Source organism: Canis lupus, chromosome 30 (genome assembly GCF_048164855.1).
Source record: "Canis lupus baileyi chromosome 30, mCanLup2.hap1, whole genome shotgun sequence".
NCBI lineage: Eukaryota > Metazoa > Chordata > Mammalia > Carnivora > Canidae > Canis > Canis lupus.
The window spans coordinates 24,359,482-24,366,730 of NC_132867.1; the positions used below are offsets into that span (position 1 = coordinate 24,359,482).

General features: G+C 33.6%; 1 long non-coding RNA gene across 1 annotated transcript; it reads left to right on the top strand.

The window, feature by feature from the left end:
* Nucleotides 1-282: 282 nt before the first annotated feature.
* LOC140621511 (uncharacterized) lies at nt 283-3,716 on the top strand. The gene is made up of 2 exons (XR_012021255.1): nt 283-437; nt 3,515-3,716. It is a non-coding gene; the product is annotated as an uncharacterized lncRNA (long non-coding RNA).
* Nucleotides 3,717-7,249: the final 3,533 nt, after the last annotated feature.

Here is a 7,249-nt window from a genome sequence, read left to right on the forward strand (position 1 = left end):
AGTCCCTTTGTTCTAAAAGCTCGTAAACATAGATATGTATCCACAGTGCAATGTTGGCTTATCGAGGATCCACCTTGCATAACACTCATCATTTAAAAAGCCAAAATGATTAGTCGAACCAGAACTGTTTTTGTCAAGGCAATTTTTTTTCGGTGGATAGTTTTTCTCTAAAGAAAATTTAGGTAGTTTTGATCATAGTGATCAACCATTCTTACTGGCTACTGCTTTCTCTTTTAAATTCTGTTGTTGCCATGTGAACAAGCTTGGTCTTTGTTATATGAACAAGTGAGATTGTCCAGCAGACAGTCAGAATATACTCAGAAGCAGAGCCAACTAGAGGCCTTCAGCTTAGTGCAAACACATGAAGGAGATCTGCTGTGATCAGAAGTACAAGCCATTGGAGATCAGTCTAAAGTTGAAATCTGAAGAATTGTGAAGTAAAATTTATCTTATGATTTATCTTATGTATTGATTATTAGCTTGCTAAGCATAAATAACAGGAACAAAAATATAACAAAAATAGCAATATGAACACAAAATACTCCAACTCAAATGCATATTATTATATTTTTGAAATAATTCACATTTTCTAAAAGTCATCTAAATAGAAGATCCATGCATTACAGGAGTAGACAGATAGATAGAGTGGTGTATGGATGAACGCATGGACAGATAAATGTGTGAGTGGTAGGTTGATGGATGAAATAAACAGACAAGCAGACAGAGATGATAGATACACAGGTTATAGGTAGATATAGATTTACAGTTATTTTACATTAAAAATACATACATATATACTAGAAAAATGAATCTGAAATATGATTGGTAGCTAAATCATACATAGTTTATTTTAGAAAATTTAAATTGTCTTCTAATGAAATATTAACATAAAATTAGTTGAATTTTTCGGTTCTGGAATCCCCCTGGATAGATATTTGCTGTCTCCTTTATCTCATATCTTCTTTATATTTTTATATTTTGTTCAAGATTCAAGATGAGTATCTCAAATTTATCTTTAAGCTTTTCTTTTATTTTGATACTATAATTTTTGCAAAATTCTTCTTGTTTTCTGTTGCCTTTTGAGAGAAGTAATATCTTTTTGAAAATCTTTGAAGATATCTGTATGTCCCTTTTCTTCCCATGCATTGGACCTATTTCTTCTGAGGCCATCTTTTCATTTATTTTGCTCCTTTGCATCCCCTATAGGTCAGGTGACAGATGATTACACATAATTAGGATTTACTGAAAAATATGATACTTCATATATATATACATATAAAATAATGCATATATATGCAGATATACGTAAACACATAAAAATATATGGAATAAGTATGCCCACTAAAACAGTATAATATATAGATGTGTGAATTCAGTTAACCTGTAATGTAAGGGCAGATTTCAAAATCTGAACTATTAGAATCAGAAACTTACACATATACAACTGCATGTTCATTTTATTTAAACATTCTCACACTGGGAGGGGCATCTGTGTGGCTCAGTGGGTGAAGACATCCAACTCTTAATTTCAGCTCCAGTCATGATTTTGGGATTGTACGATCAAGCCTGGCATCTGGCTCCCTTCTGGGTGTGGAGCCTGCTGATGATTCCTGCTCTGCCTCTTCCCCTCCCTGCGCCTTTCTCCCTCTCTCTCAAAAAAAAAAAAAAGAAAAAAAAAAAAAAAGAAAAAAAGGTTCTCACATTTGGAATCCACATTCAGATGTGGCTACAGGACCTTAGTAAATTGTATCCTAAATGTGCATTACACGTTTCATTAACTAGATTAACAGGTTTTTAAAATAATTATTCATTACTAAAAATAGCAATGTTTAAGAAATACTAAAAAGAACTGTCAGGTTGCACAGTCCTTGCATGAACAGGGACAGGGAGTACCTAATATGAATACCTTGCATGAACTGTAATAAGGATCTAACAAACTGCATATTCAAAATTTACAAAAGAACATTCCAGGTTGAGAGTCCTACTTAATCCAATTAATGGAGTATCTCAGCTACACACTCAATAAAAGGTTAACTTATCCTGCCAATAAAACTGTGTGGAGGCCACCTCAGGAGAATTAAAGCAAATCATCACCTAATTATATGCCTTACCACAGTGTAAAGGCTTAAGAATTATGTTTCTAAAAATGGGACAATTTTTAATATTATTTTGCTAAGAGGAAAAAAATTATGAATTAAATTCTATTAAGCATCTGTTGCAAACACAGAATTGTTGATCTTGGAGTCCCAGCTAGCACTGTGCTATAGAAAACAAACTGATTAACTCCACTGCCCTGCCTGCCTTCTAGGAGATAAAAGATAAGTCAATGAAATGAAAAAAAAAAAAAAAAAAAAAAAAAAAAAAAAAAAAAAAAAACCACACAAGTCACATAACATTACTTCTAAGATAAACATAAAAGACACATCAAACATGAAAGGACAAATAGAAACCAACACAGATTGTTCGGGTCTTTGAAGATATGTCTTTGCAAGAACAGGAAAGTGCCTGATCTAATTGGGGACTCCTTGAGCCTCCATTAGAGCCTGAGACAAATCACTTCTCCAGGTAGATGTGATGACCCCCAACAAATCATGCACATGTAACTTCTGTGAGGAGCTTGGCAGGGGTGAGACTGCCAGCAGAGTACCCATTTGTTATAGAGCATTCTTTTCCTTCTTCTTTTTCTTCTTCTTTTACAATATAAAACATCCTAAGAGGGATTGTATTTTAAGCCCTTATTACATATTATTTTTATTATAGGTTTTATCAAATTTGTGTTTGTCAGGCAGGAATAATATTTCAGATAGATCCCAGTTTACATCAGAATGAAGAATATTGCCTAAAAAGCAAGGGTGTGAGAGACTGGAACAAATGCCAGCAAAGAGGACCAAGATCCTTAAAGATGAGGCTGGAATCATTAGAATCCAAGAATATTAGATAGAAATCATAATCATAATACCAAACTAATGCAGAGCATGTACCATTTGCCCAGTGCTGCCATATATACTTCACATATATTACCTGCTTTATTTTCAAAATAATCCTTTAAGGTATTAGGTCCACTGTGCTTATTGTATAGATGAAAAAATAAAATCTTGAGAAGTTAAATACCTTGTTGAAATTTACGTAACAAGTAATGGGGAGTCTGAGATTGTCCCAGGTATTTTAAGTTTATTCTGCACTGATGATCCCAGAGTTCATGTTTAGTATATGAGCTGGACTCTGTTGGCCTCTGTGTTTTGATATCAACAGAAGATAGTTTAGAATTAGAGCTCTGACCTGACCTCATATAGTTGGTGTGTGGATTAAAGCAAACACAGAAGACAGAGTTATTCACATTATTGTTTTTGTAAAAATAAGTGTTTTGAGTTCTTTGTCCCATCCCATGCTTACCTTAAGAAACAAAATTGTAGTGATTTGGTGACCTATAGTTAAGTATTTTATTTTATTTTATTTTATTTTATTTTATTTATTTTATTTATTTTATTTATTTTATTTTATTTATTTATGATAGGCACACAGTGAGAGAGAGAGAGAGAAGCAGAGACACAGGCAGAGGGAGAAGCAGGCTCCATGCACCGGGAGAATGACGTGGGACTCGATCCCGGGTCTCCAGGATCGCGCCCTGGGCCAAAGGCAGGCGCTAAACCGCTGCGCCACCCAGGGATACCTATTGTTAAGTTTTTAATAAAATCTGTAGTGCATTTAATATAAAATATTTGAAATTCTAATTTACTTTTGTTTTTGTATCAATGTAAATTTTATTTGTACCTTAAACAAACATATGAGCTAGAGAAATTCATTTTTAAGAACACTGAGTATTGAATTTTCTAGAATTGAATAATTAGAGAATTATTCTAATTCTATAAGTTTTATGATTATAAAGTCTTTAAAATGATTTATTAGTAATTTCATTAAACAAAGTTAAATGAGAATTATTGAAAGCTGATTTTTCTCCTGTTTTTAATGTTTTAGAAAGCTGATTTTTAAATAAGAATTTTTATAAATGCCAAATAATCCGTTTTGACATCTATTTCCACTAAAATGTTTTGTTGTATTCAAAAAATGAGATAATCAGGGATAATTTTATTGTATACGCCCTAGTCATTTATTCCTACATTCACATGAGAAAGGTCCATTAAACACTTATGATGAAGAAGATTTACTTAATTTTATTCCTTATTTAAGATTTGCAACATTGTTATATTACAAAATAGACTCTGAACCTGGTGTTCACATCAGGCCTGTGTTTACAGTTGTAAATCACATTCCTTAGCCTTATATAAATTTCCTCCCATCTGTTTTACTTATGTAGATAATTTGTGAAATGACATTAAAACTAATAATAATGATAATAATGCTTTTATTTTGCCACCTCAAAAGCTTATTTTGATTTATGAGTCATAAGGATAAAATAATTAGTATAATACATGGGACAGGGAGCAGTTAATGTTAGAAAATTAAACTGCCTATAGCATTCTTGGGGATAACATTCTTTTCAAACCAGATCTGGTGAACTCAAATCCATATCTAACAGAACTCATCCAAATACAAATTTCCCATCCTTAGGCCAAGTTATAAAACAAAGGGCAATTTATTTTATGCATTGCAAGATGTTGCCCACAAAAGAGACAGTTAAGCCAGCATCTCGATGTAGGTGTATACTACACCTGTGAATTGAAGATTTATCTGATTTTCCCTCCATGAGGCTGCTACTGATAATGAATATTCATTCTGGTTAATTACTTCCTCTAGTGCATTAAATATACTCAATCTATGGTTTCTTAAAGTATGCTATCTCAATCCTAGGTTCAATAATGTTTGTTTTCAAGGTTATCAAAATTATCCAAATAAGTTTAGTCTATTTAATAAATAAAACCAATTTTCCACAAAAGCATAACCATCTTCTATACATTGTCATATGTACAAATCCAGAGAAAAAGAATTTCAGTATGATAGAATTGGTAAATATTTAGCTAAATTTAACTGTCTGTTGTTATAAATGTAGAGCATCCAATAATCACCAAAAACTTGTCAAAAACATATCAAAATATCAGAGGCACAAATAAAAGAAGAGCATCGTTCCAAAGCTCAGAGCATTGGTCACAGCTTTCAGAGAAGTGGAGATTGCTTGGGACGAACTCAATGTTTCTTTTATTTTTTTATTTTTATTTTTTATTTTATTGGAGTTTAATTTGCCAACATATAGCATAACACCCAGTGCTCATCCCGCCAAGCGCCACCGTCAGTGCCCATCACCCACCACCCTTTATTCCCTTTCACTAATTTTTATAGTGAAATGAATGAGACCATATGATGTTTTGTCCTTTTCCGATTGACTTATTTCACTCAGCATAATACTCTCCAGGTCAATCCACGTCAAAGCAAAACTCAAGGTTTCTGAGGTCTCCCCTGTACCTTCTCCTCGAAGATATTTCTTGATCCTTGCAACTCGACAAACATCTAGCCCCCAAAAGGAAATACTTTGACCTTCTCACTTTTTCCCATCGTCATTTTATATTATCCTTTCTTTAAAGTTTGCATTAGATATTTTAATGGATTGAGCTTTAGTTTTAGATAATATATAAATAGAAAAGGTTGGTTGTTATTTCAAAGAGAAAGCAGCCACATGGTGCGTGTTGGGGGAAAGTGAAGGGGATTTGATAGACTGATCCGAGCGAAACTCTTCAGTGGATTTTCATTGTTCTGACATAAAGTTAAAAAACTTTAATATTCTCCACCAGTTGCCACTTGATCTGGCAAATGAAGATTTTTCTAGCTCCATCTGATAACTCTTTTCTTTTTTTTGTAATATGCTTTGAGAGGTTTCCATTGGGTTGGAATATTAATCAGTGCATATCTTCTTTTTTTCCCCTCCATTATAGGCTCACAACTTTTCTACACAGTAATCTAAACAGCCTCTACTGATTGTACAGAAATGATTTAGATCAAGCTTCCTGATCATCCAAAATATGAAATGACATCAAGTGGTAAAAATACCCTGGAATAGTTGATAGTTATTAAGAACTGTATAGGGATTTAAAAATTTCAAACTTTCTCAGAACATCTGGAAAGAATGGCATGTTAATAGCTCTCTTCCAAATACTCATTATAAAAACTAAATGAAATGATTGAAAGTAAATACACATAGGAAAATATTAATTAATATGGAGAGAATGATATCAACAACCAGAAACTACTAAAATATGTGAAATTATAAAGATCAGATTTTTGCACACAGGAGAAAACTGAAATACTATATTAGAGGCAAGTCAATATAATCTCTCCTGGGGAAAAAAATGCAGTTTTTAAATACAAAGTTAAAATTGTCTGCTAGTATTCCCAAATTTGAAAGCTAGAATAAGCACAAACCATAAAAAGGGAATGCCCTTCATGTGAATTCTTTCATCAACAACAGATCATCAATATCTGGCAACTATAAGGGGGCAGAAGGTCAACCCACAGGCCACATTATGAAGAAAGTCTGTGAAGTTATGCATTACTAGCACCCACCAATGTATAGTACCCTTTTTCCTGGAGAATTGAATCTGGGAAGGGTACATTTACCCTCCCACTTGTTAGAGTCATGTGACTCTAGAGTCATATTCCAGTCTTTGGCCTTTCACTATGTCACTTTGGTTTAAAGAATAAAAAGTCAGGTGTGACTTCTGTATTTTGCCAGAATTTCCTAGACAGCTGTAATAGAGGCCCATGTTCTAAATAATACAGCAGGTGGGAGCATCAAAAACTGTAATTTTACCTTATTTGCAAACTAACAAATTAACTTGCTACAATGCCATTGATGCTAGGTGAACACATGGCACTTCTGGGTCAGAGTCAAATGACTTTATTTCTCACAGTACAGCAAACAGCAGGAGTTTCACGTTCACATTGGTTCTCCTTGCCTCAAGTCCCATGAAGAATGACCCAGGTGACTGTGGCACTCGGTGAGTTCTGGCACAACTGAGGAATCCAGAGTTGAGGAAATCCCCAAAGGGGTTGTTAACAGATCTGCCCAAACCTTATTCCAGAAGATGATATTTCTATTATCTGAGTCAGAAAATAACTCTGCTTTCTTTTCAGAAGGATCATGTTATCTCTGTTCCAAGACTGTTTACTATTCATATGACTTTGAAAATAGAATTCAGAATAAAAGTTGCTAATACCTCTTCAGAAGACATGCAGAAACAAATAATCCATGGAGAATTGTCTCCCAACAGAGAATGTCTCTAATAGCCAGAGTATCAGA